This window comes from Rhincodon typus, unplaced genomic scaffold, assembly GCF_021869965.1.
Source record: "Rhincodon typus isolate 14 unplaced genomic scaffold, sRhiTyp1.1 hic_rhity00002455, whole genome shotgun sequence".
Lineage (NCBI taxonomy): Eukaryota > Metazoa > Chordata > Chondrichthyes > Orectolobiformes > Rhincodontidae > Rhincodon > Rhincodon typus.
The window spans coordinates 1-13624 of record NW_025968093.1 but is presented as its reverse complement, the minus strand read 5'-3'; the positions used below and the strand labels follow the sequence as shown (position 1 = coordinate 13624).

General features: G+C 42.3%; 1 long non-coding RNA gene across 2 annotated transcripts in view; it reads left to right on the top strand.

Moving 5' to 3' along the window:
* Positions 1 to 13418, top strand: part of LOC109916674 — a 22859-nt gene extending 9441 nt beyond the window's left edge. For both annotated transcript variants that reach the window (XR_007261369.1, XR_007261370.1), the window contains 3 exons: positions 2276 to 2323; positions 5815 to 5893; positions 12998 to 13418. This is a non-coding gene — a long non-coding RNA (uncharacterized LOC109916674). The remainder of the gene's footprint in view (positions 1 to 2275; positions 2324 to 5814; positions 5894 to 12997) is intronic.
* The last annotated feature ends 206 nt before the right edge of the window (positions 13419 to 13624 follow it).

Sequence of the window (13624 nt, the reverse complement as noted above, 5' to 3'; positions counted from 1 at the left end):
CACGAGGGGACATAGCTTTAAATTGAGGGGTGATAGATATAGGACAGCTGTCAGAGGTAGGTTCTTTACTCAGAGAGTAGTAAGGGCGTGGAATGCCGTGCCTGCAAAAATAGTTGACTCGCCAACTTTAAGGGCATTTAAATGGTCATTGGATAAACATATGAATGATAATGGAATAGTTTAGGTTAGATGGGCTTCAGATTGGTTTCACAGGTCGGCGCAACATCGAGGGCCGAAGGGCTTGTACTGCGCTGTAATGTTCTATGTTCTATGTTCTAGATCTGAGTAAGTTACCTGACTGGAAATTCAGGCAAATTGCATTAAATGCAGGAAAATCATGATGTAACTAGTGTAAGATTCACAACCAGATCTAATAACTTGACTGCCTGGACGATAATTCTGCTGAGCTAACCCTAACTCTGACCCTTACAGGAGACTAATTGAACGTCCTTGGGCCTGCAAAAATTGGTCATCTCTGTCCCTGTTTATGTCCAACGTGGATCAATTCTTACTTCCTGGGAGGTGGAGTATTGGATGCATGAGCAGTAGGCTGAAGGTGGAGAATAACAACAAACTGGTGGGTCTTCTGAAGGAGGCAGAAAGTTTCAGGAGATTTAGAGCTTGGGGCATGAGTAACTGAAGTTAGGCCTAGCAATGGTGATGTGATGAGGGCAGATTTGCAGGTGAGCTTTCAGAGAAATATGCCAACTCTGAAAAATGCACCAGACTGATATTTGACCGGGGAAGTCAGTGGCTGAGAACAGTTCATGTTTGCATTGTGTATCCAATGGAGTTACGAGAAGGCAAGGAATTCTGCTCGAAACACACAGGATCCTGAGGAGATTTGACAGAGTGGATCCTGACAGGTTATTTCCCCTTCTGGGAGAGACCAAAACAAGGAGGGACACAATTTAAAAATAAGGGGTCACCTGAGGAGGTGATGGCCTAGTGGTATTATCACTGTACTGTTAAACCAGAGACCCAGATAGTGTTATGGAGACCTGGTTTCAAATCCTGCCAAGGCAGATGGTGGAATTTAAATTAAATAAAAATCTGGAAATAAGACCCCAATGATAACCACAAAACTATTGTTAATTCTCAGGAAAAGCCTGTCTGGCTCACTAATGCCTTTTCGGAAAGAAACTGCCATCCTCACCTGGTCTGGTCTACATGTGACTCCAGACCAATAGTGATGTAGTTGACTTTTAATTGCCCAATAAATGCCAGCCTAGCCAGCAATGTCCTCATCTATGAGTGAATTAAAAAAAACATTTAGGATGGAGATGATGAGATTTTTTTCTCTTGTTAGTCTGTAAAATTCTCTTCATCAGGGAGCAGTGGAGGTCTGGTCGTTGATTAGATAGATACTTGATTGACAAGGAATTCCAAGGTTATAGTGAAGTAGACAGGAAAATCAAGTTGAGGCTGCAGATTTATCAAATAGTGGTGCTTGCTTGAGGAGCCATATGGTCTACTGCCATTGCTAATCCCTACGTTTAAATAAATGTGTTTATTCGCATGGGTGTGGGAATCTGAGACAACCAGGTGATAGATTCTGTCTTGTACACTAAGAATCAACCAGTGCATGAGGGATTATGTAGAAAGCAATTTTTGTTACACTTTTACAGCAAGGAGTTTATCTTTGTTCTCAGATGGAAGCAGTGATGGGTACCTCATGAAATTATGGCCCTTCCTTTGATTCCGTTGCAGACGTCCGTGCTTTCTCCCTTCAAGCTCCTTTCTCTACCGTTTGCTGTTGAAGGCACAGAGCGATTTTGGTGTAGAATGCCACAGACACGATACTTTGCTAAGCAGTTGTTTTTAATTCGTAAGCTTAAGCCAGTGAAATTTGCCAGACTGTTCCTGTATGGCCTTCACTAGGGCCAAGTCTCAATGCCAGTGCACAGCGGCCAACTCTCTCAGGAAGAGTCACTGAATAGCTAGTCAAAGGGAAGAAACTGTAGCTGTCTTGTTTGTCCTCTCAATGAACCCAGGGGAATTGAGGACATTTTCTGAGTTTCCTTACACCCAGCAACCTGAAAATAGGAGGATTGAGGAACCTTACATACAACAGTTTTGACCTTCATATCTCAGTGCGAAATGAGGCAAAGTCTGTATGTGATAAACTGAATCACTGCACCAGGTTTTCTGTCATTATCTGAATATCCCTTTGGATCACCAGCTTGTTCTATTTGTCCTCTATGTCATGCTAATATCCAAGTAGATTATCAGTATTGTGATAAATGCGGTTCTGTTTTATTATTCTTTTTCACAGAATTCAATCAAACGGCAACTGCTGACAGAAACATTGGACTAATTGTCGGTAAGGGGCAAGTGATGACAGCATACTTTTTGAGGAATGCAAGTGGAAGTTGAAACAACTGGGGGCATTACCACGTACTCAATGAACTAGAGAGATTTTATTTCGAGTTAACAATGTCATTCAAGATAAAGGGAAATGCCAGAAGTCTATTCTGCAGGGCAAATTGTAGAAGGAAACCATTACGCCCATCGTTCCTTTGGAAGAGCTGCCCATTTGCTCCCCTCTCCCCTCTTTCCCCATACCCTGACAACAGTTTCTTTTGTAAAGAGACTATTTACACAACTCCCTGAATGAAGGTTGCTACTGAACCTATTCCCCTTTCCTAAAATGCATTCCATATTAGAACAACACGCTGCCTGAAGTAAAGCTCCTCTTCATCTGGACCCTGATTCTTAAATCAATATTCTCTGGTTACTGACACCCACGCCAAAGAAACCAACCAGGCTCTAGCTGGTTCAAACTCATGCCCTGTTGAAGTTGCTGTTGTTTTTGTTTGTAGCTCATTGGTCAGAGCATTGAATTCGATGTCATGTTGCAGCTGTACAGGACATTGGTGAGGCCACTTTTGGAGTACTGAGTACAGTTCTGGTCATCCTGCTATAGGAAAGATGTTATTAAATCGAAGCAGGTTGAGAAAAGATTTACAAGGATGAGACCGACATTGGAGGGTTTGAGTTATAAGAAGAGTCTGGGGCTTTCTTTCCCTGGAAGAGGTTGAGGGGTGACCTTATAGAGATTTATAAAATCACGAGAAGCATAGATAAGGGGATTAGTAAAGGTCTTTTCCTTAGGGTAGGGGACTTATAGACAGCACAGGTTTAAGGTGAGAGGGGAAAGATTTAAAAGGGACCTGAGGGCCAACTTTTTCACACAGAGGGTGATTCGTACGTGGAATGAGCTGCTAGAAGAAGTGATAGAGGTGAGTACAATTACAACATTTAAAAGACATTTGGACAGGCACATGAATAGGAAAGGTTTAGAGAGATATGGGCCAAACGCAGGCAGATGGGGCTAGTTCAGTTTGGAAACCTAGTTGGCACGAATGGTTGACTCTATGATTCTAGGTCTTCCTCTGATATAGCAACAATAGTAGGTAACCGGCCCCATAATTGAGTAATAATACATGAGCCACAAATGGCACTGGCTGGATGGGCAGAATGGCTTTTTAATGACACGAACTTCAGAGCTTTCTTTATTTGTCCATGATCATAATAGCTGCAGTTTCTGATCCCTGTCTACCTAATACTGTATGGTCTCTGTGCTTTCATTCCCTCTCTTATAATTCAGCACCTGAAACTGCACACAGGCATTTAACTGTGGTCTAATTTATTAGCTAGTTTCAAACTTATCTCATGGTATGGCTATTTTGATCACATTGTCAAATCTGACCTGTGTCCTCAAAGGGGACAGACCTCAGTAAGCACAGATTTTAGTCTTTAAAACATTGCAGCTATACCCGTCACAGTGCAAATAAAATTCAGGGGAATGGTTCCAGGGGTGAGGAATTTCAATAATGAAGCTAGTTGGGAGGTGTTAGGACAGTTTTCCTTGAAGGGAAGGCTGAGAGGAGATTTGACAGAGGTATTCAAAATCATGAGGGGTCTGGACAGAGTAGATTTGGAGAAACCGTTCCCACTCATGAAAGGATTGAGGAGAAGAAGATACAGGTTTAAAGTCATTAGCAAAAGCGACACAAGGAAAAACTTACATCTCGCAGCGAGCAGTTAATTTCTCAAAAATCACTGCTGGAGTGTGTGGTGGAGGCAGGTTCAATTGAAGCTTTCAAAAGGGAATTAGACTTCACTGAAAAGGCGGCAGGATGATACTGAGTGAATTGCTCATTTTGGAGAGCTGGTGCAGACAAAACGATGGGTTGAATAGCTTCCTTCTGCTGTGTAACAAATCTGTGATTCTGTCTTCTCCAATGCTGAACGATCTGCCAAAAGTTCAATTTTTCCATAAGGTCTGTGCCTGTGTTCTGTAGACAGAGTGTGCTGTGCCTGCAATTCCCTGGAGTCCAACCATTTGAACATGATGTTATTTGGAGTTGTTAAGTTAATTGGCCTAGATACACAGCTGGCCCTAGCACAGGGTGACCTTTTGGCAGGATCTTGCACTGAACAGCATAGAAACATAGAAGATAGGAGCAGGAGGAGGCCATTCAGCCCTTCGAGCCTGCTCCACCATTCATCACAACAATGGCTGATCGTCCAACTCAATAGCCTAATCCTGTTTTCTCCCCATAACCTTTGACCCCATTCGCCCCAAGTGCTATATCTAGTCGCCTCTTGAATATATTCACTGTTTTGGCATCAACTACTTCCTTTGGTAATGAATCCCACAGACTCCCCACTCTTTGGGTGAAGAAATGTCTCCTCATCTATGTCCTCAGACTGTGATCCCTGGTTCTGGACACACCCACCATCGGGAACATCCTCCCTGCATCTACCCTGTCTAGTCCTGTTAGAATTTTATAAGTCTCTATGAGATCCCCCTCATTTGTCTGAACTCTAGCAAAAACAATCCCAACCTAGTCAATCTCTCTTCATACATCAGTCCCACCATCCCCGGAATCAGCCTGACAAACATTCACTGCACACCCTCGAGAGCAAGAGCATCCTTCCTCAGAAAAGGAGACCAAAACTGCACGCAACATTCTAGGTGTGGCTTCATCAAGGCCCTGTCTAACTGCAACAACACATCCCTGCTCCTGTACTCAAAATCTCTTGCAATGAAGGCCAACATAGCATTTGCCTTCTTTACCGCCTGCTGCACCTACATGCTTACCTTCAGCGACTGGTGCACAAGGACACCCAGGTCCCGCTGCACACTCCCCTCTCCCAATTTACAGCCATTCAGGTAGTAACCTGCCACCTTGCATTTGCTTCCAAAATGAATAACCTCACACATTTATCCAAATTATACTGCATCTGCCATTGGTTTGCTCACTCACCCAACCTGTCCAGATCATGCTGAAGGATCTCTGCATCCTCGTCATAGTTCACCCTCCCACCCAACTTGGTATCATCAGCAGAGGCAAAGAGGTCACTTCTACTGCCTCAGGCAGGTCCCCTTAGGTAGAACACCATCTGAACCAATCCCTTGCTCCAAGTAAAGACATAGTGGTTTACTCCAGTCTTACCCTCCAAATAGATGGCAGTTAGTTGCACTGTAATTGTTCAAACATTGCACTGCTGCCAGAAAAAGAGGTGGCCCAAGCAGGAATATGAGGTCTCATTAGCCTTGCACCTATTCCCCTCAAAAGAAATCCAGAAATTCTCAGGGGAACCTAATGAGAGAGAAACCTCATTTTGAGTCTCCCATGCAACATCCTTTTGCATTCAGGGCATTTTATTTTTCTCCATGAACACTATTCATGGCAAAATTAACCCTCGTCCATGACTACTTCCCACAGCATGTGACTTCTTAATGTAATTTTATGTTCAATCCCGTTTATTTAACAATATTGTCTTTCATTCTCTCGACCAAAGGTACCAGTACAAGCATCTTGTTTATCAGCGCACTGTGTGCATTATTCTTACTTTGGATATTTGCTTACAAAAAGAAAATGTAAGTATAAAAAAAAACTTTGTTGAATTGCCATTTGTTTAGTAACACAGCATGCCTCAGAATCAATGTTGTTCCGATCCCAGCTGTTGGTGGCACTGGACAAGTCAGGTCCCAGAGTAACACTTAGCTTGTAGTTCAAAGATTTGTTTTCTTGCAGTTTGCTTACCATGGTGGACTGTCGCTGAATGCGTTCTCACATGGCAGTCAGTATACTTTAAAACAAACATCAAAGTTTTCTGCACCCTGGAGACTTTTTTCCAGCTCTGATCGCTTGGAGACTGACCTGTTCCCAGCTCAGATCGCCTGGGGACTGATCTTTTCCCAGCTCTGATCACCTGGAGACTGCCACAAATAAACTGACTTTCTGTTGATTTGAATGTTTTCTTCTCAGCTGAAATGATGACTGTCCTCTTCACAGAACTGAAAGCCAAAGCCCCCATAACAGCCTCTACCTTAGAATCCAAATTCTCTAATAGTGATAATATATTACAGTACCGCAGTAACAAGCTCAGACACTGAACCTTCCATGACTAGACATTGGAGTAGTACAGATTTAATCCAAATATGAGTCAAGAAATGGCACACTGAAATATTTTTAACCTTTTGGTGTTGATCAGCTTCAAACTGAGTAACCTAAAACAAAACTAGAAATCGCTGGAGAAACTCAGCAAATGTGGAGACAGAAACAGTTAACATTTTTGCTTTTATTCAAATTAGGAAACATTTTGTGCACTCATCTCGTGGCCATCGGGTTGATGTAACAATATCTCATTCACTTAAGTCTCAATTGAAAGTAGCACCAAAATAAGGCTGTGCAAATCTACTCTGTTATTCATTAAAATCATAACTGATCTGTACCTCAATTTCATTGATAAACTTAAGAATTAGAAGCAGGAATGGGATACTCTGCCATTCACTAAGATTGTCACTGATCAGTGGCTCAGTGGTTAGCACTGCTGCCTCAAAGCTGGGACCTGGGTTCAATTCCACTCTTGGATGACTGTCTGTGTGGAGTTTGCACATTCTCCCTGTATCTGCAGGGGCCCCCTCTGGGTGCTCCAGTTCCCTCCCACAGTCTAAAGATGTTCTGTGAATTGGCCATGCTAAATTGCCCATAGTGTCCAAGGATGTGCAAGCTAGGTGGGTTAGCCATGGGAAATGCAAGGCTACAGGGACAGGGTAGGTTTGGGTGGGATGCTGTTCAGAGGGTCAGTGTGATTTGATGGGTTGAATGGCCTGCTTCCACACTGTAGTGTTCCTATGATTCCCACTGACTCCCAATAACATAAATGCACACTTCTGCTCCACAGTGCCTTGTGAGTGTTTATAAAGCAGAAATCTGTCTGGAGAGGAAACAGTTAACATTTTGAGTCCAGAACTGAAGGCTTATTGGACTTGAAGCATTAACTCTGCTTTCTCTCCACAGATGCTGCCAGACCTGCTGAGTTTATTCAGCAATTTCGGTTTTTGCTTCAGATTTCCAATATTCCCAGTCATTTTATTACAAATCCATCTATCTCAGACTAGGGGTAGACTATTTAGTTCCTTGAACTTCCTAGTCCATTCATTTAAATCATGGCTGATCTGTGTCCCAGTACCATTTACTGAATAGCCTGATCCATGCTGTAAGTTCTGTGAAATTCTACAAAAGCTCCATTCATCCATTATAACTCCTCAGTCTGTTGCTAACTGTACCTAACAAAGATTTAACTATCACGGTCTGGAAAGGACGTTATTAAACTGGAAAGAGTGCGAAAAAGATTTACAAGGATGTTGCCAGGACTGGAGAGTTTGAGTTATAAGGAGGGGGCTAAACAGGCTGAGACTTCCTTCAGTGGAATGTAGGAGGTAAATCAGGCAGGACTTATACATTTAATGGTAAGGTCCTGGGGAGTGTTGCTGAGCAAAGAGACCTTGCACTGCAGGTTCATAGTTCCTTGAAAGTGGATTCGCAGGTAGATAGGATAGTGAAGAAGGTGTTTGCTACGCTTGCCTTTATTAGTCAGTGCATTGAGTATAGGAGTTGGGAGGTCATGTTGCAGTTGTACGGGATATTGGTTTGGCTATTTTTGGAGCATTGCATGCAATTTTGGTCTCCCTGCTATAGGAAGGATATTGCAAAACAAGGAAAGGTTCAGAAATGATTTATGAGGATGCTGCAAGGGTTGGCGGGTTTGAGCTATAAGGTGAGGCTGAATAGGCTGGGGCTGTGATCCCTGGAGCATTGGACTCTGAGGGATGACCTTATGGAGGTTTACAAAATCATGATGGGCATGGATAGGGTAAGTAGGCAAGATCTTTTTCCTGGGGTGGGAGAGTCCAAAACTAAAGGGCAAGGTTTAAAGTGAGAGGGGAAAGATATAAAAGGGACCTGAGGGGCAACTTTTTCACACAGAGGGTGGTGTGTGTATGGAATAAGCTGCCAGAGGAAATGGTGGAGGCTGATACAATTACAACATTGAAAAGGCATGTAGGTGGGTATATGAATAGGAAGAGTTTAGAGGGATATGAGCCAAATGCTGGCAAATGGAACTAGATTTATATGGAATATCTGGCTGGCATGGGCGCATTGGACTGAAGGGTCTGTGTCCGTGCTGTGGATCTCTATGACTCAATGACTCTGTGAGGCTGAGGGGTGACTTTATAGAGATTTATAAAATCATGAGGGGAATAGATATGGGGAATAGCCAAGGTCTTTTCCCCAGGCTAGGGGATTCCAAAAGTAGAGGCCATAGGTTTAAGGTGAGAGGGGATAGATTTAGAAGGAATCTAAGAGGTAACTTCTTCACAGAGAGGATGGTATGTATACTGACCGAGCTGCTAGAGGAAGTGGCAGAGGCAGGTACAATTACAATATTTAAAAGACATTTGAACAGGTACATTGATAGGAAAGATTCAGAGGGATATGGGCCAAATGTAGGCAAATGGGACTAGTTCAGCTTAGGAAACCTGGTCGGCGGGTCAGCATTGACAAGTTGGGCTGAAGGGTCTGTTTCTGTGCCGTATGACTCAATAGTACCCCAGTGGAACCTGCACCGAGAACCTTTTCATGGGGAACGGGTGTTCCAGATTTCTGTGGCCATTTATCTATTGTTGCTCTGTGACTTTGTTCTTCAATAGCCTAGCTCCATTTTCGATATTATTCCCTAGGAAGAGAACATTCTCTGGCCTGTTTACAGAAACTATGGAACAGAGAAATGTATGAGATCATCCATAAACAATGAAATTTATCAAGTCTGTTGCAATATTTTGTTAGCCATAGGAACAATAATCATTATTTCTCAATCCTAACCCTTTCTCCATGATCCTTTAATAATATCTATCATTCTCAAATATATATCTCTCCTCCTTTTCAAACCTATCAGCTCATTCTGCATTCTCTTCTATTATCCTGATGTACTTGTGTAAGATATGAGTTGTCTGTTTAGCACACGAAACAATATTTTTCAGTGTATCTCATTACATGTGACAATAATAAATTAAATATAATCAAGTTCTATAAACAGGATCTCCTGGAAAATTCTGGAACAGGAACTTCCTGGCATTCAACAATCTCATATACCTTTGTTAAAAACATTTTTCTGTTTGTACTTTTAACAACACTTTTTACATATGTACTTTTTACATAATACCTGTAACGTAGCAAGACATTTCAAGTTGTTTCACACACGTATTATCAAACAAAAATTAGACATCAAGCCACAAAACATTAGCTTCAGGACCTGATGCAAAGAGATAAATTTTAAGAAGCTTCTGAAAAGAGGAAAGAGTTGGAGAGTTCAAGCTGTTCAGGGAAGTAATTTGCAGGACTTAGCATCTCGGCAGCCAAAGGTGTCACCATCAAAGTATGAGTAGTACAAAAACAGGGATGCAGAATAGGAAAACATGGGAGAAATTTGAAAGTTGTGAAGGATGAAATGTCTGAAGGAAGTGACAGAATTTTAAGATTACACCATGGTTAGACCATTCCTGGAATACTCAAAGTTCTAAACAACACAAATTCCGAAAAATATGATGTGAAGGTTGGAGGGAGGGCAGTATAGCTTTACCTGATTGAAATCTTGGCTCCAAAAGTTAAGCATTTGGGAGAGATAGGAGAGATATATAAGCTAGGCTTATACTCCCTAGAATTTATGGGGCCTTAGCCTAAAATCAGAGACAGATGTTTCAGGAGTGAACATGAGATACAGGAGCAAAAGTAGGCCAAGTGAAATTTTAAAACCTTATCAGGCAAATGGCAGCAGAAATTTGGAATTCTCTTCCACAAATGCTGACTGATAATTGTAACACTGAGAATGACAAGACGTTTGTTAGCCAAAAGTGTCAAAGATTAGGTGGCAAAGGTCAGTACATGGCATTTAGCTGCAGATCTGCCTAAAGGTCAATGGCCTTCTCCTGATCCTACATTCCCTTGGTTCTGGATTCCCCCACTAGAGAGGAGAGTCGTTGACTATTCACCCTGTTCATTCTTTTCATCATTTGAACGCCTCAATCTAATGGCCCCTTAGCTTTCATTCCTAAGGACTATTCCAAATTTATCCTGGAATTGGAACCTTTCCCCCATTAGAAACAGATTTCTGAAATTCTGGCCCACGGGTCACCATTTTCTAGCACATGTTGCTGACAGCTGAGACTCTTTGTTTCCAACCCTCTGCCCACCAATCTGTCCTCAGTCAGAACCACGAGCTGAGCAGAACCCATTCACTCTCCCTCAGACAAAGAAACAATAACAACATGACCCTTATGCAGGTACAGGAGAGGTGGCAAAGCAAAAGAATTTAAGTGCAAATACAAACAGGCTTAGGTTTTACGTCCACCTGTATGTTAAGTAGATCTGAAACACTGAGCCTTCAAACACTGCAATGGAGTTTTAGTCTACATTACAAGCCACATCTGATTGAATTTTCACCCTTATTTTGGCAGTCCTTCAAGTAAATGAAATTCCCTTCTCATCTTGGAATCAGCTCTGTTGTCAACACACTAACCATGCTTAAGCTTCAACGTGCCTGGAGCACAGAAACACGCCATTCAGCTTATGCTAGAATTTATAATGAGGTTGTTGACTTGCTCGCTCAGCTGGCTTGTTTTTGTTCAGACGTTTTGTCACCATGCTCAGTAACATCATCAGTGAAGCCTCGAATGAAGCGATGTTGTTCAACTCCACTTGGAGTTTACACTGTCCAGTCCATTACAGTGAGTTGTGTCATTTCTGGTTTTGATCTGTACGGGTTTGTACATGGGATCCAATTCTGCACGTTTGTTGATTGCATTATGGGTTGAGAATCATGCCTCTAGGAATTCCTGTGCATGTCTATGTTTGGCTTGGGCTACTATGGTTACCTTGTCCCAGTTAAAGTGATGGCCTTCATTGCCCGAGTGTACTGATATTAAGGAAAGCTTGTTGTGTCGTTTTGCTGCTAGCTGATGTTCATGTATTCTGATGGCTAGTTTCCTTTCTGTCTGTCCGATGTAATGTTTGTGGCAGTCGTTGCATGGTATTTTGTAAACCACATTGGTTCAGCATGTTGTGGGATTGGGATCTTTAATCCTTGTGAGTGTTTGTTGTAGAGTGGCTGTGGGCTTGTGGGCTACCATGTTTCCTAGTGGTCATAGAAGTCTTGTCAGTTCTGATATGTTCTTAATGTAGGGCAGTGTGGGCAGTTTGTTATGGCGTACTGTGCCCTCTTGTTGTCTATTTAGTAGGCACCTGCGGATGAAGTTGCAGGGATATCGTTCATAGTGAAGATTTAGTATATAGATGCTCTTCCTCTTACCTGTGTAATTCTGGAGTGTTGCAGTGAGTGGTGGCCCATTTAAATAGTGTCCTAACACAGCTTTGTTTGTGGACGTTTCCTGTGTACTGAGGTTTGGAACTCCCCATTGGTCATACATTCAACTGTGACGTACAGATCCGTCCATTCCCACAACAAGCAGAACCAACGTGGTTTACAAAATACCATGCAACGACTGCCTCAAACATTACGTCAGACAGACAGGAAGGAAACTAGCCATCAGAATACACAAACATCAGCTAGCAGCAAAATGGCACGAGGAACTTTCCTTAATATCAGTGCACTTGGACAATGAAGGCCATCAGTTTAACTGGGATTCGGTAACCATAGTAGCCCAAGCCAAACGTAGATGCGCACGGGAATTCCTAGAGGCATGGTTCTTAACCCATAATGCAATCAACAAACAAATAGAATTGGGCCCCATATACAAACCCATGCAGATCAGCCTGGAAATGACACGACTCACCATAACGGACCGGACAATATAAATTCCAAGCAGAGTTGAACAACATTGCTTCATTGGAGGCGTCACTGATGATGTTACCCAGCATGGTGACAAAACGTCTGAATGAAAACAAGCCAGCTCAGCGAACAAGTCAACAACCTGACCCACAACCCGAGCTACAAATCTTTGCTAAAGCCTTTAAGAAGTTATAATCCATTTCTATTTCACTCCGTCAACATATCCCTCTAATCCTCTCTCCTTCATGAACTTATCTCACTATCCCTTAAACACTTCAGGGGAGTGGTACCAGGAGTTGAATCTACAATTTTCTTGACTCAAAGCTTGAATGAATATTAGCACTGAGCTAAAGCTGGCCTGCTTAAAAGTGACAAGTCAAAGCGCTGGAAGCAGTGAAAGATCAACCTCATTCAGTCGTCAAAAATCACACAACACCAGGTTATAGTCCAACAGGTTTATCTGAAATCACATGCTTTCGAAGCGCTGCCCCTTCATCCACATCATTCAGTGGTGGAGAGGGAGAAGGGAAAAGCAGACAGTAACCTTGAGTCAAGGGAGCCGAGTTTGTAAGGGGGTACTTGAAGCCACTTTGGATAAGCTCCTGTATGATAATCAGCCACTTCCTGGGTTGTTAAATGATTTATGTATGTTTACTTGATATGCTACATACAGGACTGAACTGCATTTGTGACAATTTATATGTAATAGAGAGAGAGAGAAAGTTTTTTTATGAATAAAGTATATTTTTGAAATTAAAAAAAAATTGTTAATTCTTCTGATTGACAAAGTTTGTCGAAAATACTTTTATTCAGCTTTGCTAAACCCTTTTGTCCTTTCTTCTTTATTCAGTGGCTGCATAAGATCACAAGAATATGACACACCAGTGTTACCGTTCAAGGTACAAACAGTGACAAGTGCCAATGAAGCTGTGCCTTTACAGCAGGAAACGGAAAGGTGATCCTTATCACTCATTACACAGGGTAAATGTTATCCACCGCTAGCATGAGGAAGTGTTGAAACAAGTACAACATGGAGCAAAGAATGAACATGTCAAGAGATGTTTGTTCACTAAACTGAGCCATTCCTTTCTTTTATTATCTCTGTTGATTACGTGCCTGTTTCTGAACCACTTAGATCCACTCCATCCCCTTCAATGTGGACCATAACAACAACGTCTTTTTCCCAGGGTAGGAGAGTCCAAAACTAGAGGTTATAGGTGTAAGAGGAGAAAGATATAAAAGGGACCCAAGAGGCAAAGTTTTCACGCAGAGGGTGGTACCTGTATAAAATGAGCTGCCAGACGAAGTGATGGAGACTGGTACAACTACAACATTTAAGAGGCATCTGGATGTGTCTATGAATAGGAAGGGTTTGTAGGCATTTGGGCCAAATGCTGGCCATTGGGACTAGATTGATTTAGGATATCTGGTCAGTAGGGACGAGTTGGATCATAGGGTCTGTACAACTCTTAAGATT